The sequence below is a fragment of the Puma concolor genome, chromosome B1 (assembly GCF_028749965.1).
Source record: "Puma concolor isolate L17-30 chromosome B1, mPumCon1.1.hap2, whole genome shotgun sequence".
Lineage (NCBI taxonomy): Eukaryota > Metazoa > Chordata > Mammalia > Carnivora > Felidae > Puma > Puma concolor.
The window spans coordinates 154,547,504-154,572,711 of NC_141670.1; positions in this window are offsets into that span (position 1 = coordinate 154,547,504).

Here is a 25,208-nt window from a genome sequence, read left to right on the forward strand (position 1 = left end):
ATCCATTCTGATACCCTATGTCTTTTGGTTGGCGCATTTAATCCATTTACATTCAGTGTTATTATAGAAAGATATGGGTTTAGAGTCATTGTGATGTCTGTATGTTTTATGCTTGTAGTGATGTCTCTGGTACTTTGTCTCACAGGGTCCCCCTTAGGATCTCTTGGAGGGCTGGTTTAGTGGTGACAAATTCCTTCAGTTTTTGTTTGTTTGGGAAGACCTTTATCTCTCCTTCGATTCTAAATGACAGACTTGCTGGATAAAGGATTCTCGGCTGCATATTTTTTCTGTCTAGCACACTGAAAATCTCGTGCCAATTCTTTCTGGCCTGCCAAGTTTCAAAAGAGAGATCAGTCACGAGTCTTATAGGTCTCCCTTTATATGTGAGGGCACGTTTACCCCTTGCTGCTTTCAGAATTTTCTCTTTATCCTTGTATTTTGCCAGTTTCACTATGATATGTCGTGCAGAAGATCGATTCAAGTTACGTCTGAAGGGAGTTCTCTGTGCCTCTTGGATTTCAATGCCTTTTTCCTTCCCCAGTTCAGGGAAATTCTCAGCTATTATTTCTTCAAGTACCCCTTCAGCACCTTTCCCTCTCACTTCCTCCTCTGGGATACCAATGATGCGTATATTATTTCTTTTTAGTGTATCACTTAGTTCTCTAATTTTCCCCTCATATTCCTGGATTTTTTTATCTCTCTTTTTCTCAGCTTCCTCTTTTTCCATAACTTTATCTTCTAGTTCACCTATTCTCTCCTCTGCCTCTTCAATCCGAGCCGTGGTGGTTTCCATTTTGTTATGCATTTCGTTTAAAGCGTTTTTCAGCTCCTCGTGACTGTTCCTTAGTCCCTTGATCTCTGTAGCAAGAGATTCTCTGCTGTCAGCTATACTGTTTTCAAGCCCAGCGATTAATTTGATGACTATTATTCTAAATTCACTTTCTGTTATATTATTTAAATCCTTTTTGATCAGCTCATTAGCTGTTGTTATTTCCTGGAGATTCTTCTGAGGGGAATTCTTCCGCTTGGTCATTTTGGATAGTCCCTGGCGTGGTGAGGACCTGCAGGGCACTTCCCCTGTGCTGTGGTGTATAACTGGAGTTGGTGGGCGGGGCCGCAGTCAGACCTGATGTCTGCCCCAAGCCCACCACTGGGGCCACAGTCAGACTGGTGCGTGCCTTCTCTTCCCCTCTCCTAGGGGCGGGATTCACTGTGGGGTGGGGTGGTCTGTCTGGGCTACTTGCACACTGCCAGGCTTGTGATGCTGGGGATCTGGCGTCTTAGCTGGGGTGGGTAGGCAAGGTGCACAGGGGCAGGAGGGGCAGGCTTAGCTTGCTTCTCCTTAGTTGATCCACTTCAGGAGGGGCCCTGTGGCAGCAGGAGGGAGTCAGATCAGCTGCCGGAGGTTTGGCTCCGCAGAAGCACAGAGTTGGGTGTTTGCGCGCGGAGCCAGCAAGTTCCCTGGCAGGAACTGGTTCTCTTTGGGATTTTGGCTGGGGGATGGGCGGGGAAGATGGCGCTGGCGAGCGCCTTTGTTCCCCACCAAACTGAGCTCTGTCGTCCGGGGGCTCAGCAGCTCTCCTTCCCTTTGTCCTCCAGCCTTCCCGCTTTCTGAGCAGAGCTGTTAGCTTATGACCTCCCAGACGCTAAGTCGCGCCTGCTGTCGGAACACAGTCCGTCAGGCCCCTCCGCTTTTTGCAAGCCAGACTCGGGGGCTCTGCTTGGCCGGCGAGCCGCCCCTCCGCCCCGGCTCCCTCCCGCCAGTCCGTGGAGCGCGCACCGCCTCGCCGCCCTTCCTACCCTCCTCCGTGGGCCTCTCGTCTGCGCTTGGCTCCGGCAACTCCGTTCTGCTAATCCTCTGGTGGTTTTCTGGGTTATTTAGGCAGGTGTAGGTGGAATCTAAGTGATCAGCAGGACGCGCGGTGAGCCCAGCGTCCTCCTACGCCGCCATCTTCCTGAGATCCTTGCATTTTCCTCATTAATTAATGAGCTTAAAAAAATCCTTATTGGTAGGAGCATCAGGATTTTACTTTTTGGAAAAATTTTACTTTTTTTTTAACATGCAAATAAATTTGTCAAAGAATGTAAAATCTCTATTGCATCCTAATAGGATTATACGTTTTCTGATAAAATTATTGATGAATGATGTGTGAGTAAATTTCAGTTTCTGACTGTGAAAGTAAGGATGCATTTTCTATAACATGATGTATATTGTATCACCCATCGCTATAAATATTGTGGGGAATACTGGAGTTATTATAATCACTGTCAATTACACTTCAAAAATAAATTTACAAAGATTGTTATATAAACAAAGAATACTTTGGAAGATTTGCATTTACTGGTGTGACTTAATTCTTTTTACACATATGATGAATTATTTACATAATAATTGGGATTTTATTTGGCATAAAATTGATAACTAAAACTCTGAAAAAGTCTTAAAAGAAAATATGAAAGAAAGTGAGAGTCATGGGGACTCAAAGTGAAGCTGTAAATTGAATAATTATAACTGTTCTTTTTCTGAGTAGTAATTCTTTTAATGTTACAAACTCTCTTCTGTACCAATGGATACATACTCAGGGAGATATGATTTTGTCTAGACTGTGATCTAGGTAATTTTGAAATAACCATATATTTATATCTTCATCTGCTGAGAATAAAAGTACCACATAGAAAGACAGTATTTCTCAAAACAATATAGGTCTTTAGATTTTACACATCGAATTTTTCATCCTTTTTTTTTTTTTTTTCAACGTTTATTTATTTTTGGGACAGAGAGAGACAGAGCATGAACGGGGGAGGGGCAGAGAGAGAGGGAGACAGAATCGGAAACAGGCTCCAGGCTCTGAGCCATCAGCCCAGAGCCCGACGCGGGGCTCGAACTCACGGACCGCGAGATCGTGACCTGGCTGAAGTCGGACGCTTAACCGACTGCGCCACCCAGGCGCCCCGAATTTTTCATCCTTAAAACAAAAATCTAACTTCATCAGATCGTCCCCTTTGTATGCCTATACCCCATTCAGGGCCACGGTGAAATGGGATCCCTTTCACTGAGATTTCATTCCATCATCCCACTCCATCAGGGTGATACAAGGTATAGGGAAGATATTTTCCTCCCCTTATTAGTATGAACCCTAAAAGTTAAGATGTAGAAACTTTTTTGTGTAACTTAAAATTCCTTCTCTGATGATTTTCCATAGTAGGTAGATACCCACTGTAACCTTAAAGATTACCAAAAAGGGTATCTTTATGACTCATTTTAGCCAACAAAATGTCATTACTGTAACATATTCTGAATAGTGAAGGAAATAACCAAAATGAAATTCTATTTATTTTTGCTCATAACTTTTCTTAAGTGCAATCACAGTTTCTTCCGTAGACCAGCATATCAGCATTACCTGGAAGTTTGTTGGATGTGCAAATTCTTGGGCCAACTCAAGCCCTACTGAGTCAGAAGGTCTGGTGGTGGGCCTAGGTACAGGCCTTTCAGTTACGTATTATCACATTAAAGTTTGAGAACCACTGCTTTTTAAAGCACTCAGAGATCATGTTAAATGCAAATTTATCTGAGGCCTGGGCCCCAGATTCTTCATTTCTAAAATCCTGCTCCTGAATGATCGGTCTGGGGGCCACATTTTGAATAGCAGTTTCCACAGAACCGTGGTGAACATCTGAAATCAATCTGATCTTGGACACTGCTTTGAATTTGCTTATTTGTTTGTTGTGCATTTATTTGGATGTTAAAACCAAGAAAATTCAGAAAACACAGTGTTTATATTGAAGTAAAGAGCCAGAAAACTATAAGAAACTTGTTGGAAAATGATTAAAATATCTGTAGGTGTAAGAGTTTGCTTAAAATATAAGACATCATATATTGATTGAATAGGGATTTGATATATCACTTTATCAATACAAACATGAAAAGCATTGTCAAACAATAACTAAAATGGGTATTTTACAAAGTACAGTGAGTTCCAACCCTATTTCAAAAGCAAAAGCCCCATTTTGATGTATGTGCATTGGACTATTGTTGCCACCTGCCATCACAAATTGCCTACAATGATGCCAGCATGCAATTATTGATTTATCACCACCGCCGTCAGCAGCACATAGCACTCAATCTCCAGTGAGGTAGCACCACTCTAACCTTTCCTGCTGGTGATTTAGACTTTCTCCTTTCCTTTCTATTTTGTTAATTCAAACCATGCCTAGATGGGTTGTCATAGCATGTATTTGCCCTCCACTGTCACATAATAGTTCTAGCTCATCCAAACAGCTTACATCTCTTTCAGGATTCTCAGCTCCCACTTGCATGATGTACTGGTGACCTTCGCTTCATTGGTATTCTGCAAATGTCAGAGATATGCTTGCCTCAGCTGCCTGGGCCCTGGTGAGCAGGTGGAAAAATGACCAGTTGAAAATGAGTTGTTAAGACCACTACAGTGAAAAGATTGATGCAATTAATTTTTCATTATGCACAGTGTCTGCGGATTCTAATCAGTTTGGATTGTTCCTCCTTTGAGGCACAAATAAAATGCAAATGGCTTTGGAATGAAAGGGAGAATTCTTTATGGTATAGACTTTCCAAAGCTGTAAAATGGCTCAGGACTAATCTGTGGTGGTAGAAATATTTTATGAATTGGGTCCTGGCAGCCTCATGTAAGTTCTTTCTGGGAAATCCAAGCTGTAGCAACTATAGGAAGCAGATTGAAAGGTAGATTTCAAGGGCACAGACAACAAATGGGAATGATCCTTGAGGTAAACTTTTCTGGATTGAAAAGAGAGTAGGGAAAAGCAGGAATTTTTTTTTTTTGCTAAACTAATCGTGAATTAATATGGTACAATCTACAGTCATTATGTGTGTACATTATTTTCATAATCCATGCAAATAATTTGCAAAAACAGGAATACAGATTTAGAATTTTTTTTAGTCCGATGATAAAATTTTTCCCCTCTGACACATCACCTAAAATTTACTGTTGTAGATATGGCAACCATGCATCATGAGTGAACATGAACAAACTAAATTATGAATATGCTTATAATATTATATATCCCATTTTTTCTTAAACTAAGGTCATTCCAATTATGAAACAAACAACTGACAATCTTTTATGGTTAGAGTGACTAGACAAATGTGTTTTCAATTATTTCAGTAAATGATACTGCCATTAAGTTAAATATTTATGTTATCTGGGTAAGATATTTTCTTTTATTTGGATTAAAATTGCTAAGAACAATGTAAAGATACAATTTAAAATCTAATATTGGAAAATTATTACTAGTGGTCAACAGAAAAGAAAGGTGCTCCTTAGTCTTTTGGTGTCACAAGTGTTTTAGACTTGAAAGTTGATTCCTTTTAAAGATGTTCAGTTCATATAACAAAACGATTTGGATTTTTTTCTAGGATATGTAATGCGGAATTAAAGTATGCTGCTCATGAAGTTATCTTTTGAAATGTGATTTAAATTGAAGATAATATTTTTATGAGTTCTAAAAAGCTTTTTACAGCATTATTTGGTGACATGATTTAGGAACAAATATTTGGAACAACCATTTTCCACTGTGGAGGTCTTTCTAACATGAGAAACTGAGAAAACCATACTTCAGCACTTTCTTAACAGAAAAGATACTAGTTATAATAATGCTTTGTAATTCTTTCTTACAAAACCAACTTGTTTTAGAAGATAGCAAATGTGCCAAATTTGAAGGTTCAACTTTTTTTTTTTTTAATTTTTTTTAACGTTTTATTTATTTTTGAGACAGAGAGAGACAGAGCATGAACGGGGGAGGGGCAGAGAGAGAGGGAGACACAGAATCGGAAACAGGCTCCAGGCTCCGAGCCGTCAGCCCAGAGCCCGACGCGGGGCTCGAACTCACGGACCGTGAGATCGTGACCTGAGCTGAAGTCGGCCGCTTAACCGACTGAGCCACCCAGGCGCCCCTGAAGGTTCAACTTTTACAACTAATAAACTTTCAATAAGTCATTACTAGATGTGTACATTTTAAACCTGTCTCAATCGTCTCTTAAACATCAACTTAATGAAAAATCTCTTGTGAGTGCATTCAAAGTATGTGAGATACAAACAAATCTGTCCTCACAATTGCCCTCAATAGAATTTTATTCTAGGTCTTACCAGTTGTGCCAAAACAATTGTCTACAATTCATAATTAGAAAATGTCTTCTTTTCTTTTCTTTTCTTTTTTCTTTTTTCTTCTTCTATTCAATTCTCACTTCCTTTCACTTGCTCAAGTGAGCAAAGCAAAACAGGTTAAAAACCCAACTGATTTCAATAATTAAAAATCAGTTAAAAACCTCTCTTCTCTGCTTATGTATGTTAAAAAATATTTGGTAATTCAACTCAGACTTGCTAATCTGTAGACAATATGGGCAGAAAAATATTGTGGGGAAATCCTGTCTTTATTAACTCTTTCAAAATACCACCTCATTCTCTAGATACTAGAAGAACAGGTCAATAAATTTTCTTTCATCTTCTGAAATTGTTATTATTCTAAAAACCACAAAATTATTCACTACGCTTATAGTCTACTATATTCTAACACCATGCTGAGACTTCATACGTAAGAAACCATATTATCTCCATGTGTGATTTCACATTATTTCTAGAAAGAGATATTTTCACGCAAAATAATTATAAATGTGATATACATAAAACATATACATATCATATATGATATATATTTGTTATAAAAATAGAAATATGCAAAGTGTTATGGACACATTGAGGAGGGAATTTCATCTCTTTAGAGTGCATTCTATTCAAGAAGAACCTGAGAAAATGAGTAGATAGCAAACAAATTCAGGTTAAAAAAAAGATTTCAGGTAGAATCTGTTGACTGATCCAACGCTTATGTGGTGGCTATAAAATACTAGCATCCCAGGAATAAAATCTAGTGGCAATAATGGGTTAAGAATTTTGAAATCTGGGTGTCAAATGCATTGAAATAAATGTTCTAAGAGAGAGAACAAGAGACAGAATGGTTAAACATATTAGGAAAAGTACCCAGGTAGAAAATAAAGATCCAATGAAAGAGAATGACTGGGTCTAAAATAAAAATGTATATCTATATCTACATCTATATATATAGATATAGATATTGATATATTGATATATAGATATATATACACAGATGTATGCATAAAATAAAAGTGTATATATATATATACACACTATTCATTTATTTACATTAGGATATTTTATTGAATATTCAATTATCTCTGAAAGTTGACTTTATCATATATGATTTTTTAAAATTTCAGGATAGGAAAGGGAACATTATAACATACTTGTTATAAAAGTAGGGATGTTAGATCTGAGGGTTGAGAATCATTGTTCTATCTATGAAAATTAGCTTCAAAGTATAATCTAGTTTGCAGAAAATATTAAGGAAATTAATTATATAAGAAAATTGATTTGATATGAAGATGGAAGAGAACACACTATTAGATGTCTGCCTGGGTGGAGAGGTGGAATAAAGAGATCTCTTCGTCATTTCAACTCTCTCGCATAATTAGATCTTAAACTATAACATTAAAGTCCGTCTTATTCACTCTGCAAATGCTAGGTAGGTAGCTGTGTCAAAAAAATCTTATAATGGTTCTCTTTTTCACAACAAAAAGCTTATCAACTATGTGGACCCAAGATTCCCAAATTTCTCACAATTTTCTAAAACCCAGTGTGGAGTGGTACCACTCCATTGAACCCTTGGATTAGAATATTTTTGAGTGAGATAGAACAAAGATATAAACATGGTTATGTTTGACATTTCATTTAGTTTTACTTTTTCTTCCACTCACCAAAAGATGTATGTTTTAACCAACTATGTGAAATACATACATATATGTGTGTGTGTGTGTGCGTGTGTGTGTATGTGTGTGTGTGTGTGCATAATCCCATGTTTAAGTGTGGCCTTGCATCTTGTTACTAGCAGTGTAGTTAGTCTATAAGCAAGTAGCTCATTAGCATCACCTGAGTATTTCTTAGAATTACAGAATCTCAGGTCCCTCCACAGATCTATGGAATCAGAATTTGAATTTTAATAAGACATTCAAGTGATTTCTATGCACATTAAAGTTTGAGAAGCACTGGTCTAGTATTTTGGTTGAACAAATGACCATATGTTTCCATACATTTTTATAATTATTGAAAATGAATGCTATAAAAATCCTTTTATAATTGGGGATTTTCCCTCCAATAATGATATATCACATTAGTAAGTTACACTCATACATATGTTTAGAAAGGTCAAAGCCAAATGAGTTGTTTGGATTTAAAGATTTGAGAGAGAGATGGCTAAGAGTTCAGAGTTTGATTGCTTTCAGTCTATCATCTAAAGAGTCAGTGGAAAGGAAGTAAGATATAAGTGGTCAAAATGGGTGAGAAGAAACTTCTAAGATGAGTGTGGAAAGTCTCTAACCTGTATTTGCAATGTTGATGCATACACTTCTGTAAAATTGTTCTGCTTGAGGATGTATTTGAGATTTGAATTCATACCAGTTCTCCTCTCCCACCTAACATTTTACAATTGATTAAAAAAATAAAAGACTGATGTAGTTCCCAATCATCCCAAACCGTGTACCTCAGGGTGTAAGAAGGTTGAAGGAATCAAATAATGTATAGTATAAAATTTGATGTCTGAGAAGATCCCTTTAGTGAAGTTACACTAAACTGGAAGCAAAGCATAATGTCTTTTCTTTTTCTTACATGCACTTCTGTAAAAGGAAAAACCTGGCATTTGAAATGGGATCATTTTGGATGTTAGAATTCAGATATATTATAGAGAGATTGGGTTGCTTTAATGGGCCAACTCTTTTTTATCCCTAAATTATTGTAAAAATTATATACTAAGATTCCTAACATTTACCACTTTCAACTATATGGGAGTTGTATTGATCATTTTAGCTTCATAAAAAGTTGCCTTCAACTAATAGAGTAAATAACAATAGAATAATAATAATCATGGAAAACTCTTGACAGAATTTATTTGTTTATTTGTTTGTTTGTTTGATTGTTTGCATAATCTCTGCAACCAACATGGGCCTCAAACTCATGATCCTGAGATCAAGAGTCCTCTGACTTAGCCAGCCAAGTGCCTTGAAAAAACTTGTTTATTGGTTTACTTAAGCAGAAATAAGAAACTGAGAAAGACATGACTTGAATGGCTGAAAAACAAATTCTTTTTCAAATTGGGATTTGAAGTCCATACAAATCAGAAAGAGTTCAACAATTGGAATTACTATAACCAACCTCCTTCTATTCTCATATTGCTTTTATTATAAGGATTTGATAGTGTTTACATTTATAAAAAAGAAAAGTAAGAAACGATTGGAAGCTAAACAGTGCCTCCTTTTAAAAGTAACGTTCGGGGCGCCTGGGTGGCGCAGTCGGTTAAGCGTCCGACTTCAGCCAGGTCATGATCTCGCGGCCCGTGAGTATGAGCCCCGCGTGGGGCTCTGGGCTGATGGCTCAGAGCCTGGAGCCTGTTTCCGATTCTGTGTCTCCCTCTCTCTCTGCCCCTCCCCCGTTCATGCTCTGTCTCTCTCTGTCCCAAAAAAAATAAAATAAAAAAAAACGTTGAAAAAAAAAAGTAACTTTCATTCACTGATTTCTAAAAGAACTATCTCATTAAAAGATGCATTTATAAAATTTAATATTTATTAAAATATGTATTACATTTGTTTTGATCAAGCATGTACAAATAATAATAACTTCATTTGATTAAAAATTCTTTTTTTAATGTTTATTCATTTATTTCAAGAAAGAGAGAGAGCCAGGGAAGGGCAGGGAAAGAGAAGGAGAGAGAGAGAATCCCAAGCGGGGCTTGAACTCACAAACTGTGAGGTCATGACCTGAGCCGAAATCCAGAGTCAGATCCATAACAAACTGAGCCACGCAGGCACCCTTATAAAAAACCTTTCATAATATTTTTATGTACAAACTTATAGAATCAGAAAAAAGTAAACAAAAGCTAAATACATACATATTTTTGTATGCAATATTTTTAATTTTGAGGAGTCTAGAGAACCTTGATAAAATTACATCCAACATTAATTATATTTTTTTAAGGTAAAATTCTCTTGGGGAAAACAAGAAAAAAGTATTAGCTCAAGGAGAAAAATAAACATTATAAATATAGTATCTAAAAGAAGAGTTTGTATATTTTTAAATAACTATGGTAGTATTGAGCCATCATGATGTTTAGATTCCTTTGGTATATTTAAAAGAGATGTTAACTATTTATTTAAAAGTGTCAAGGGGCGCCTGGGTGGCGCAGTCGGTTAAGCGTCCGACTTCAGCCAGGTCACGATCTCGCGGTCCGTGAGTTCGAGCCCCGCGTCGGGCTCTGGGCTGATGGCTCGGAGCCTGGAGCCTGTTTCTGATTCTGTGTCTCCCTCTCTCTCTGCCCCTCCCCCGTTCATGCTCTGTCTCTCTCTGTCCCAAAAATAAAAAAATAAAAACGTTGAAAAAAAAAAATTAAAAAAAAAAAAAGTGTCAATATATACAATAGGCTAAAAACCATAATATTTGCAATTAGAGACTGAATTTACTGTGGGCCTGATAAAGCTTAAGTTCAGGGCCCTCATTTTATTTGCACAGGCTTTTTTCCCTTTTCCCCAGCCTGGGAGGCTCTAACAGCATGTTTATAAAGCCATATGTTCTTATTAAATTTTCAAAAACAAGTTAATTTAAGCACAATTGTTTAAGACCTCTGTCACATTCCAATTCTACTTACCTTGCATTGCATCTTTTCTGTGTATGCTCTTAAAGTGGCTTTGGAAATTTTGCAATCAAAGAGGAAACTGAGTTAGTGATACATTTAGTTTGGACTTAGTGCAATACATGTATATAATCCAAACTCACTTTGTGTACAGATATTATTGTTAGCTGTTCTACTGTAAAAATGACTTCCATGGGTCTTCTTACCACCCACTGTGACAACTCATCATTACCATTACAAGGCTAGAGTCATATTACAATATGAGCAATTCAAGTGCATCCAGCACTTGAAATATGTGGACAATGGAGAAGAAACAAGGTTTGAGAAGTCAAGAGCCAGAAGCGAGTCTGAGAAAAATTCCTCCAGTCATTAGATTTATAGAGTTGTTAGTAGAAGATACTTACTGATGTCTGTTTCAAACAGAAATTATCTTCTCCTACTCTTGACAATGAATGCCATTTTGATGAGAAGAAATATACCATAACATTTAAATTCCATGGGAATTATAGAAAATAGACATTTTAGAATTGGGGGTGTAGAGAATAAAAACTTTGCAGTACCACAAATAGTAAGTATATATCTTTGTAAAGTCACATGTACTGTGTATCCCAACCAAAATAATAGAAAATAAATTTTGACCAACTATGTTGAAAGAACGATTGATTGTCTTTCTTTTCTCTGTGGAAAGAATTACAAAATCATAGTAATATGATGACATGATCAAAAAGTATGCTGCCAACAATATTGAAATAAGAAACAGTATTACAGATGAGTATCAGGCAGTAAACTAATACAAATATGCTATTCTCCTGGATATCTTTTTGTTTGTATTGCTGACCAGTTTTTTGTTTTAATATTATTTTGTTGTGATTTCTTTTTTTATAGAAATGTTGTATTTTATCAATTTTATATTGTTTTTTTTTAATTTTTTAAACATTTATTTATTTTTGACAGACAGAGTGAGCAGGGGACGGGCAGACACAGAAGGAGACACAGAATCTGAAACAAGCTCCAGGCTCTGAGCCATCAGCACAGGGCCGGATACGGGACTCGAACTCATGAACTGTGAGATCATGATCTGAGCTGAAGTCAGACACTTAACCAACTAAGTCACCCAGGCGCCCCAATAATTTTGGGTTTTTTTAAAACCAGTTCTGTGTACATAAATTGGGTCTCACAAAACGAAGTCCACTTTCATTTGCAAAGATTTAAACTTAAAGAAAAACATAAAAATGTAGAAATATATTTAGAAATATGAAATATATATATATACATTTTATATGTTGTGTATTATATATACTATATATACATATACCTATGTGTGTATTATATGCATATTGTCTGTATACACTATATATGTATTATATGTATATTATGTATATTACTCTTTGCACAGTAGTTTTTGGAACAATATTTTAGAGCATAAAGAAGTAAAAGTATTTTTAGGCTATTGGTTTAAGAGATAAACATGTATGTAAGTAAACAGTTGCAGCTTCCCAATGCTGCCTTAGTTCCTCTAGCAAGGAAACCTACGATTTCATTGTTGATATAACCCAGATGGAAAGAAGATGCACCAGGCCAGAGAGGTCCATGGCCTCAGGTAACCTGTCTAGAATGTCATTAGTTTGGGGAGGAGCCACATAGGCACATCATGGTCTATATCTTACCATCTGTATAAGGACTAACTGTACCACTGTTATATAGCTGTAACTTCATCTGCAACACTGAGCCTACATCTTGGTTGATGTTTTATAAAAATCTGAAACTAAATACAGACTGTTTTAAACTAACATTTCAATATTATTTTAGAAGTAACCAATTGCTATCATCCATGATTATTTTATGATGTGGCTATCTATATAACTTTACGACATGGTAAACTGCACACAATCATATTTTATGCAGATACTACTTTGAAAGAACACTTAGACTAATTAAAGTATACATCAGTTAAAAAATTCAGATGAATATGGAAATTGTGTGGTTTTAAAAAATCATCAAAATTACAGTAGTTATATTAAGATGAAACAGATACTTGAAATTATCATGAAATTATCTCATCTTAAACTGCAAGGGAAATATGACATATAGATAGTAGAAGGGGAAGTTTTAAAAGAAGAAATGCTGAGAGGTTCACAAGTGAATCATAGTAGTACTCAGAAACGATATCATATTTAATGGTGTGAAAATGAGAAAACGAGATAGTCGTACATCCTGGGAAGCCTAGAGTCATACAACATAAGAGTTTCCTGGCTGAGCCCATAAAAGACTTCTGTTTAGCATCACTACCTGATACTCTCATTTGAGGCCAATTCAGAAAACCTTTTTTTTTTTTTTTTTAATTTTTTTTTTTTTCAAACGTTTATTTATTTTTGGGACAGAGAGAGACAGAGCATGAACGGGGGAGGGGCAGAGAGAGAGGGAGACACAGAATCGGAAACAGGCTCCAGGCTCTGAGCCATCAGCCCAGAGCCTGACGCGGGGCTCGAACTCCCGGACCGCGAGATCGTGACCTGGCTGAAGTCGGACGCTTAACCGACTGCGCCACCCAGGCGCCCCAAACCTTTTTTTTTTTAACAGCACCAGGCCTTGAGTCTGTAAGGTTTCCCACCCTTTCTTTGTTATGAACGAGTTTAGCCTTTTACTGCTTTGTCCACAGATTTTCAATTTTGTATTTTTCACTTCTGTGTTTTTAAAGTTGATATTTATTGGTAATACTTTTTTGAAAGCTCTTGTAGAATGAGGCCTGCAGTGTCTGAAATGTGTCTTTCAACAAATGAATAAACAAACAAGAGAAGTATTCTAACAAACCTTTGTGGTTTCAAATGGGGAATTTTTATTCAACTAATAAATGCCCTCAGAACTACTGATTTTCTTATTAGCAGTCATCCTAAAACATTTCAAATGCTCTCTGACCATGATAACAATGAAAGTTCTGCTGCAATGAATATTAATAGCATTTATTCTGAGCACTGAACATTAATATATCAGAGGCAATACTCTTCTATTTGACACTTTGGGGAACAGTTTTTGATAAAGAATCAGAAAAGAGATTTCAAGTGACAATCCTACACCAGCCCTCGGGGGTTGACAGGATGACCTAATCGGTGTTATGAAAACTCTTATTCTCGTGATTGACTGATTAATTTTCTTCATGCAAAAATGTTATTGCTGTCCTATTTTCCTTGCTTTCTTTGCCTTATCTCTTTTGAGAAATAACAGGGTATGTTAGAAAGAAATACAAGCAATCAGACATCAAAATTATATTCTCTGTTATTCATCATTACTAAAGAATATACAACGTTCTGAATCTACCACCAGCACTCTAACACTTGAAGAGATTTAATCGTAAGGTTTTGCATATCAAACATATGTATGTGAGTATGTGTATCAGATTTGATTCAACTGAATGCACTGTAGTGTTTAGGTTAGCATATGATACCAGAACTAGCAGTTACTCAGGAAAGAAAAACAGGATGGTTACAGAAAATTGTATAGAATTGTATCAAAATCTTACCGTATTTTGATCAATACGGTCGGCAATAGGCTTTTGAAACTTATTCATAATGAACATTTTTAAAAACCATTTTTCTATATATAAAAACTTCTACTTGGTCCTATATTTTGGATATAAATTTTATACCCTTTCTATATTGAACATCCTGATAATGAGATTATGGGTATGATGAACACTATGGGTATGGCAGAATAAGTAGGTTTTCCTAAGGGTGCCACCATTAGGATGTTTTCTCCCGAATTTAGTTATTTGAAGAAGTATGGAGTGTATGTTATCTGCAAGGGCATTCATTTCGAAGTAACTTGAAGCAAAAACTTACACCAGTCATTTCAGTCCATTGTTATTATATATATTTCTATTCCTCTAATTTTTGTAAGAGAAAAAAAAAACATAATTTCCAAATTATCAACATATTTATGTCTTTTCCTCACTTATAGAATAATATCTTATCCAAAAAGATGCTCCACCATTACTAGAGAATATTTAAGTTTTGGGTAGTAACTCTGTCATCACTCCTTGACCTCTGTTCTCATTTCTATATCCCTGTTTATCACCAATTATCTTATTTTTTCATTAAGAGCAACAAAAATAATGCTTAAGACAAAAAACAAGTGATTTTTTACTAGGAGGTCATTAGGCTCCATATATCATTTGCCAATATGAGGCATCATTAATGTAGTAGTGTCAGTTTTTTGGTTTTTTTTTTTTTTTGGAAAGAAAAGAGTTCTTGGCTTATTTAACTTTGTGTATTCTACTATAATAAGCAAAACTTATATTCATGAAAAATATGCTACATAAAAATACCTCATGAAATTTAAACTATTTTATTATTTGTGGATATACCTTTATACCAATAAGATTAAACCTAAAAATAGTCTGTTCATTTGCATTTATTTCTGGGAAGTTGGACTATGTTGACTTGTACTGTCAAAAAAGATTTGACATATTCTTAATAAACTATATTTTAAGTCATTTCCCTTTACACATCTTCAAAGAAACTATGAGATACTGTAATGAGAATATAATTGGAATTCTGAATAAATATCTGTCTCTCCTCCTTCTTAGCATCAGTGATAGTAAACAATATATTTCAGAGTGTTTAAGCTCAGTTTCCTTATTTGTATAAGATGAGAAAACGCATAATGTATATGAAAATTCTTGGTATATCAGAGTCAATTTTATATACATAGATGGATAGATAGATAGATACATAGATAGATAGTAGATAGATGATATAGATTCAGATATAGATATATCTGTGTGTAAGTATGTGTGTATATATGTATGTGTGTCTATGTGTACACATATATGTATATATTATACAATTATACATACATACATGTATTATATAATTATATACATGCATATACATATATAATTTTATATACACATATATACACATATATGCATTCATTACATACATTACATAGAGCAAATAAAACAAAATTTTATATATACATATATAAGTATACATGAACTGACAAACATACACAATAGATCCATATCCCCTGCTTAATAATGCATACATTTTCTTTTTAAATTCTGTCCATATATTATGCTTTGGGATATTAAGAAAAACAACCATGGTGGAAATTCTTGTCATTTAAAATCTCTGGAAAAAGATCTGTAATAGCACAATACCATTAGACTATAACTACCAATGTTTGATCCATTGGAAGGGTCTATTAAAACTTCTGAGCCTGTTTTCCTCCTGCCTGGGGGACATGTTATAGGATAATTCCTTGGTTTCCATATTTGACCTACAGGATTGACTCTTCCTTCCTCATGAATTTTCCTAAAGCAGAAATAATAGCCTCAACACCCGCTACTTATATCAGAGTACATTAAAAGGACACGCATTAAATCTAAAACATGTTCTGCATAGTCCTGAAGGTAAAGTAAGACACCAGCTGCAGAAACAATAGATTTCATCGGGGTCTGCCCTACCTTCTGCTCCTTTCCCTCCCTCACTGTTGCATACTCTTATTTCAAAAGTGCAACTTTGTAAGGAACACGGAGCTGGTGCTGTTTTGGGAGGGAGATCTAAGAAACTTATTTTTTCTTAGTGTGCAATTCTCTCATGTAATAATTCTTTTATTTATATAAACAAAATGTCTTTATTGGAAGTCAGCTGTGTACTTGGCAAGGTATTGAGGTGATAGGAATCAAAAGAAAATGTCTTGCTCTCAAAGATTGCACTGTATCATGAGAGAAAACACTCAGCAAAAGAACAGGCAGATTAATAAAACAATTGGAATTTGTGGAGAATTCTATGATAGCATCCGATTAAAGTCTGAGACAGAACATTAAAGGAAAGAGAGATGCTGGGCCAGTGGGTGGGGGCAATGAGATATTTTGGATTTTTCACTGTTTTTTCATGACTGATAGCCCCTAACTCAAAGAAACGTGGTCACTCACTCATTGGTCAGTCCAAACATGAGACAGAATTGTTTTACAGTACAGTAATAGATGAGGAGGGAGTGTCTCCCCAGCTTTTGACTGGACTTTAGAGAAAGTCTGAGATGGTCCTTTGCTGCAGCCTCTTGGATTGGTGAGCTCAAGTGCCATGGAAGTAACAGGGAGTCTTGATTGTCACAGAACTTAAGGCAAGCTGTGAGCTTCAACGTTGGCTGCACATTAGAATCACCCGAGATTTTTTAAACCCCAGAACATAGTACGGGCAAATTAGACAAGGTTTTCTTCAAGTGGAACTCAGGACCCAGGATTTTAAAAAGCTTCTCAGATATTGAATGGAGTCAAGGCTGAGAACCATTGAATGAGGAAATCATTTTCTTTTTCTATTTTTTTGCTAAGGAATCTGCCTAATACATTTACACTGAAAATTGGTGCCCCCCCCCCACTACAAAAGTCTCCAGCTACCCAGATAGAAAGATCCTATTGGATTTCAGGCCTTTATAACAATAAGTGCCAGACTCAAGTGTATTTGTGTGCGTGATAACACAAACACAAACACTTTAGTGATAACCTTGTAACTTAATGAGCATATTTAGAATAGCCAGTCCAAGGCTCTTTTTTAAAGCCAACTCTTTCAAGAAATGAAAGAAGTTTGGTGGTAGTCGTTTACCGGTAAATATAAGGGAGCCTTATCAACTCTAAATTTTGAGCAAAACTAACCTGCTTTGGAGAAGCACTGAAGATTCTTTAACCTCTTCTGAATTATGTTCCTAATTGAACACAGTGTTTTCTAAGTTCATTCTACCTATAATATATGTAGTTTTATTAAAAGTACTAAATGTTTTTAATAAAATATATTTATTCCACTTTCTTAGAATGAAAATGGAATTTCCCCAAAATGCCCCTGTGGAATATAAACTGCCATTGAAGAAGAATACCCCTCTGAGACTCTAGGCAAAGGAAAGAGGTCAGGGCTGACTGCTGTTCATTCTCATTGCTTCTGACACATGCTCATTTAGTCCTTACATTATATCTTATGAAGGCTTTATTTTTATTTGTCTGTTACAATTATTTTTTATTGCTTTGGGAAGAAGACAATATCAAATGGATTTGGCAAATGTCAGATTTCTGCTGTTCAGACTAGGAATTTCCTTAAAGCTTATATCATTAAAATACTTTTAAATTCTTGATAAAGTTATGTTTTATAAAGCAGAGAATTTTAATCAGAGATGATTTGATGTATGACATATATTTATGAGATCTGAGCTAAGGGCCTACGGGCATTTTAAATACCAGTTCAATGCATTAGGTGTCCTTTGTTCCACAGTTTTGTTATTTTCAGAATGCTCCAACTCCTTATTTTCATCGAATATTGCTTTATAGGTGAGTGATAGTAGTTATCAGAACATCTCCCTTTCTGCATATTCATGAAGCATTTTTTACTTTCCCTACCAAGAAGAAAAAAGGGAAATATATTATTGAGAAAGAAACCTCATTGAAACTGAGGTGGCCTGCTTCCGGAATGGTCTTCGTTGACAAAGAACTTGTTATTCTTTTCTGTAACAAAAAGAAAAATACCATTAAAGACATCTAGACAAAAAAAAAACATGGTATGGAAAAGGTGAGAATAGGTCGGTGAGGGTTGGTTAGTTCCTTATTTTTGAAAAGCAACATAGAGTTCTTAAAACTATTTTAGATATGTGGTCTTTGAATAACACATACTTGGGTTTCAATTTGTGCTCTGGCGCTAACGAGATGTGTGACCTTTGACAAATTTTTCAAGTTCTCTACATCTTTGTTTCCCATTTGAACAATGGAGATAATGGCATCAACTTTTCAGGGTTGTTTTGAGGCTTTGACAGAGTGCCTGGCATACAGTTAGGACTAGGTAAATATTAGTTCCCTTCCTTGCCTGCTTTATTTAGTCTCTTGCCTGTTAGTGAGGAAAATAACTGAAAGAGCTTCTAATAGGTCCCTGACCCCACATTGTTCCTGTCAGTGAGGCAACACTATGTAAATCTCTGACCATTAGCATCTCCTTTTGGTTCTGCAAGTCCACAGAGTACCTTAGGGTTGCTTTCGCCACCTGCCTGATGTACCGCATCCTTATAGTCCCTCTGCTCCCTTTTTTTTTAATCTGCCTCTTTAGCCTTAAGCAAGAAGAGGAACGGGGAGAACAGAGAAGCAAAATTTCTATCTTGTAAAGAGGGGTCCCTACTACCTATTTTTATGCTCTGATTCCCCATTCTCCATCCTCACTGAGAGTGAGGGACTGAGATTCTGTACAGTTCTGTCTTTGGGGAAATGTTGAGGACAGAGATTGTCTAATGAATGAAGCAAAACCATATACTAAAAAGACAGCAAACCATTCTTCTGCAGAAGGTAGTTAACATTTTGAAAACAATTTATTTGGCAGCACTACTGCATATAATCATAAACCAAGTCAAACAAGATGAACATATGCACATTGTTGAGCTGAGTGGTAGAATGGCTTTTCCAGGCGCAACACACCTGCGTAACAACATAATTTCCAGGTAAATAGCTCTTTTATCGCTAATTAGAATTGAGTTTGAGATATTGTTTTGAAGCTCCAGTCGAGAATCCCAGCTATTCGCACAGCCCTGACTGAAGAATCATGTCCCTAGAGCTGAAAAGGTCATTCTTTCATCGTCTTTTGTTCCCACATTACACTTGCTGAAGAAGAGGGCAGCTCCTGAAACTGTCGCCTTGATCTTCAGCAAGTATGGATTGGTGGATGCTACCACCAGATAACCCCCACACGTGGTCCCCTTACTCATCTTTTTCATAAACAGAAATTCATTGCTTAGTATGCTAAGGGCAGAATTTGAGTAAGTCCAGGGCTAACATTATAGATTATAACATAATTTACTCCACTCATCTTAGTACCTATAATTCCTGGGATGGGCTTTTGAGCCAAGACCAAAGCCGATTTTAATCTCTCATTTTACTTTGATCTGAAGTCCTGATTCCTATGCTCTTTCATGCTTTGAGTGAGAATTTTAAGGAACAGTGGGGAAAAATAAGATAAACCAAGGGACTTTTAAACACTATTGGTTTGAAATCAGCTGGCACTTAAATCTGCTCCATGAAGAAACAATATCCTTACGAAAACAAATCTAGAATACAGATGAATCAGGTACAGCAATGAATTAACTCTGGCTCTCTATGATTTTCTTCACCATGTAAAAACGTGAAGATACCAATGTTAGACAAAAGAATGAGGAAAAAAAGTCAAGGAAACATCTCTAAGTATAGATATTCAAGATCTTCATTTTATAGGTAAAACAACTGAAGGAATCAGTGAAATACGTTGGTTTCCATAAATTATACTGTTCAAGTAATTAGTACTAGATCTAGGATGAGAATTCACATCTCCTATTTTATACTGCAGTAGACCTTTCACACACTGGACTGCCCAAATTTAAAGACAACAAAGGAATACAAATTTTCTCTTGGTGTAGATACTATTTTCAACCAAGCACTTGAGTACAAAAACAAAACAAAACAAAACAAAACCAATCATGTAGCAAATGAGTGGGGAAAAAATTGTACATTTATTCTAAAGAGAGAAGATAATTAACCCAAACTAATGGAATCTGTTATGATTTGAGATTCTCTGTTTTCCCCCAAAATTCCACAAATATGCCATTCTTTGAAAATGTATTTACTTAGATAAATGTTGCTTATTTAGACAAGAAATCTTAACTACTGAAATAATATGTTATGATTACAAATGTATCATGGTCTGTCCCCACTTATTTCATTTTGTTATGTTATCCCATAGCAAAATGGTTTTAAATACTTGTTGCTATAAAAATCATAGGTCTTAATTTCTAACTTCAAACAACATAGTCCCTAGAATTTGAAATTTAATAGTGTAAATGCTAATAGAACAGGAAAACAAAAAACCTATTAATTTTTCCTGTGGAAAGACTACCCTCTTGTGACTTCAATTTGTACTACAACTGTCTACCTTTTTTAGGTCTGGATCCCTACCAAGGGACTTGTAATAGTTTGACTTACGAGCTAAAAGTTACCTTAACAATATTTTTTTTTTTTGTTTTTACTTTTTGGATGTTTATTTTATTTATTTTGAGAGAGAAAGAGAGAACAAAAGGGAGGGCAAGCAAGCAGAGGAGGGGCAGAGTGAGACAGAGGGGGATCCCAAGCAAGCTCTACACTGTCAGTGCAAAGCCCGATGTGGGGCTCGAACTCACAATCTATGAGATTATGACCCGACCAACAGAGCCACCCAGGAGCCCCCCCCCCCTTAACAATATTCTTATAAATTCTACTAATTTTGTAATGTAGCCTTATTTTTGAAGATATTGAACCTAAATCCTGGGGGTTAAAATTTTTTTAATGTTTATTTATTTTTGAGAGAGACAGAGAGAGACAGAGCGTGAGTGGGGGAGGTACAGAGAGAGAGGGAGACACAGAACCTGAAGCAAGCTCCAGGCTCTGAGCTGCCAGCACAGAGCCCTATGTGGGGCTTGAACTCGCGAACCACTAGACCATGACCTGAACTGAAGTGGAACGCTTAACCAACTGAGCCATCCAGGCGTCCAAATCCTGGGTGTTTGGTAACATTAGATTACAAACGCCTCTTTGAGATTTGTAGCCTTAAATAATGAAACATTAACTAATCTTTTAATTTTTTGAAGTTTTACTTCATCTTTACTCACATATTATATCATTTATTAACTCTTAATTTTAAAGCCATAAACTTATTTTGCATAACAATTTAAAATTTATGCTTCACTCTGGCAGCCTTAAAAAAACAAAAAAAAAATTACTGAATATTAGCAATGACTTATTCTAATTTTAACTGTTCAAAATGTCATAAATTTTATTACAGTTTTTATGTAATATGAAGTGTCACATACAGTAAGCCATTTCTCTGTTTAAATCCAGTGATAAAGAAGAATATGTTTTCAAACAAGTATTAGTTTCTTATCACTAAATGGATAGTGAATAATAACTAAGCCACTATAAGTGATTAGAGAACTTCTTACTATCAACTCAAACCTTGTTAGAAATTTGAAGTTTTCTCACATTGAAGGAGGGAAAACACTGAGGTCTTGCAATCTGTTCAGGACTGTGAATAAGAGGTTGTTCTTTAAAGATACACCTACGTACCTGAAATCTAACCACAATGGTGCCTATGGCTTTATGTAGTGTTCCCTGTTTCTTGTAAGGATAATAGCATGCATTTATATTGTGTAGTAAAATAACATAAAATAGTAAAGGCAACATGAAAGATACGTAAGCGCTGCCTTTGGATGTTAATGGATGCTTAAAATTTTACCGTTATTCTCACTTACATGGTAGTTGTTATGATTATGTTTTAAGTAATCTCTACTTCCAATGTGGGACCAGAACTCATGACTCCAAGATCAAGAGTCTTATGGTCTACGGACTAAGCCAGCCATGCACCCCTTACTTGGTAGATAATATTATTCAGAAATGTCCATACTGCTCTCTGACCTTTCTAGAAGGAGTGAACTTACCCCATCTTGGACATTATGCTCAACAATGTAGGTGACTTTGGGCAACTGGATGTCATCGCATCAAATTGGGCATCAGCTTGAAATGGGTTTGTGAGTGTTAGTTTATTCACTTGCTCCCCTGTTATGATTCATAAGAATGTACTTAGCCAAGCTTGCTGGGCCCAGGAGGATGAGAGACATAGGGGTACTTCCACAGATTTCTAAGCTAAGTAAAAGCTTCTTATTGTATGCCGCTAAGATTTTATGGCCTTTTTATTGCACTGCATACTGTGGTCATGTTTAATAAGGCAAATTTCTTTCTCCACATAGAAAATATCTAACTTCTTCACCATCATAGAGAAGCAGTGTCTACATAATTGTTTGGTCAGTTCTTTCCTTCCAAATCTTAATGAAACTCACCATTTTGAACCTTGAGGACAAATAAATGTCATCTCAGAGAGCAGTTTCTGATTATTCTGCTGGAGTATCTCTCAACAAATAATCCTTTTTGGTGACATAATCAAATTGCTTATTTCTTAATGAAAGTTAATACTACTCTTAATTTCAATGTTCTTATTCATTAATTTGTCTGCAAACACCAATAAAATATAAATTCCATGAAGGTAAAATCCTATTTTTTGTCCCCTGCTATATCTCCAGTGTCTAGCTCACAGAATTCTCTTGTTAAATATTTTTGAATGAACAAATGAATTATTTATTCAGTCCATTAATACATCAATCAGTTCTATTTCATGATCTGGTAAATACCCACGTCAAACATCACTTAAAAAAAAGTCCTCATTAATTTTAATAAACTCTATAACTGTTCTTTCACTTCACCTATGTGTCAACTGTCAAGGATTCAGTAGTTGAGTTGATAACAGATTATTCTCAGTAACTCACAGCCGCATGCTATGATCAGGCAGATATATATATCTATATAGATAGAGATATATATATAGTTACATAATTATAAAGTTATATAGTTATATATATAGTTATATATGGTCATATATAATCAGCTATTGTCAATATATATTATTATTGATTATTTCTGTCACAATACTATTCCTCCTCTTTCTCATTATATTAAACAAACAAAGTAAAAACTCTCCTTTTATGTCAAAACTATACCTTTTTATGGGCTTGTAACAATGCATAGGTGAGTATGAAAAGATAAAATTTTCAGTTGTCAATACTTTGTATTTATTCATTTAACAATAAATATTTTTTACAGTAATGGATATAAAGATACATAGAATTTAGATCACATCCTCAAGACCTTACAAGTTTAGAAAGGAGATAATAGCTAAGGTAGGTATTATGAAGGCCAGTACATGATAAATACAATCATGGCTCAAACTGCTATGGTGCTTTGTGGGAAATTAGAGTTTAAAGAAAACTGCATTTCTGGAAGAGGATGTGAGCTTTGATTTCAGTAGGATTCCGAACAAGAGAAAGGAACACAATAACTAAGGGTAAGATAATTTGCTACATAATTGATCATAGGTTTGTGAGCCAGAATTTAAGTGAATGTCCTGTTCCTGATGGCGTGAGATTTCCTCTTATGAAGAAAAGATTATAATTGGAATATTTCTCTTTTTTTAATATTTATTTATTTTTGAAAGAGAGACAGAGAGAGAGGAGGGGCAGAGAGAGAGGAAGACAGAGAATCCCAAGCAGGCTCTGCAGAGCCTGACATGGGGCTTAAACCCACAAACCATGAGATCATGACCTGAGCTGAAACCAAGAGTTGGATGCTTAACTAACTGAGTCACCTAGGTGCCCCTATAGTTCAAAGATTTCTATTACTATTGGTACTATCACTAAAACAATTATTCTAAGTAGTATTTCCATTAAAACCTAATGGTTTCCCCTATATTGAGCAAATTACTATGTGAGATGAAAGAATCATCATAGCATTTCTCTTAGAGATATTATAGTCATTCAGTAAGCAACATAAACTTGTCAGGAAGTTGGGTTATGTGTGGTAATTCTATTATTTTATAAATTTTATTTAGGGATGCCTGAGTGATTCAGTTGGTTAAGTCTCCAACTCTTGATTTCAGCTCAGATCATGATCTCACAGTTCATTGGTTCAAGCCCCACATTCAACTCTGTGCTGGCTATGAGGAACCTGCTTGGGATTTTCTGTCTTCCTGTGTCTCTGCACCTCCCCCACTTACTTGCACTCTCTCTCTCTCTCTCAAAATAAATAAACATTTAAATATTTAAAAAGATAAATTTCTTTAGTTAAACTGTCTTATAATTGATAAGTAATGTCTATGAACTCAAGAAAATATTTGTGAGGTAGAAATGTGAAAGTGGAAATTAAAGGGAAGGAAGGGTTAAAGGGAATGAAAGGGAAGAGATAAAAAATAGAAACAGAAAAAGGAGAGAGAAGGAAAGAAAAGCGCAAGAAGAAGCCATGTGCCATGGATTTTGATAAACTTAGTTCTCAACCCAAATCTTGGGAAGAGACATAGAACATGAGCTGTGCCTTAAAAGGCAGGTAGCATTTAATAAGTTGGTAGGAAAGGGAAAGTGTATATGTGGGTGAATGGAAAGAATATCTAAGAGATGGTTCATGGCACAACTTGATTGGGAAGTCAGGATCATATCTCTTATCAGAATACCCAAATGTGTTCCACAGAACACTTTTGAAATATTTATTGATGCTTATTATGGGCTGATTTGTGCCTCCCCCTAAATTCAGATGTTCAAGTCATAACCTTCAGTACCTAAGGATATAACCATATTTTGAGACAGGGCTTGCCTTCAAAGAGGTATTGAATAAAATGAAGTCCTATGGGTAGTTTCTAATCCAGTATGACTGGGGTCCTTAGAAGAGGACATTAGGGTATAGGCACAGAGGGAAGACCACGTGGAGACAACCAAAAAAAGATCACAAATTCTGAGGAAAGAGGTCATCAGAAGAAACCAATGTGCCAACATCTTGATGTTAGACTTCTAGGCTCCAGAATTATGAGAAAACAAATTACTGTTTAAACCACTTGCTTTTT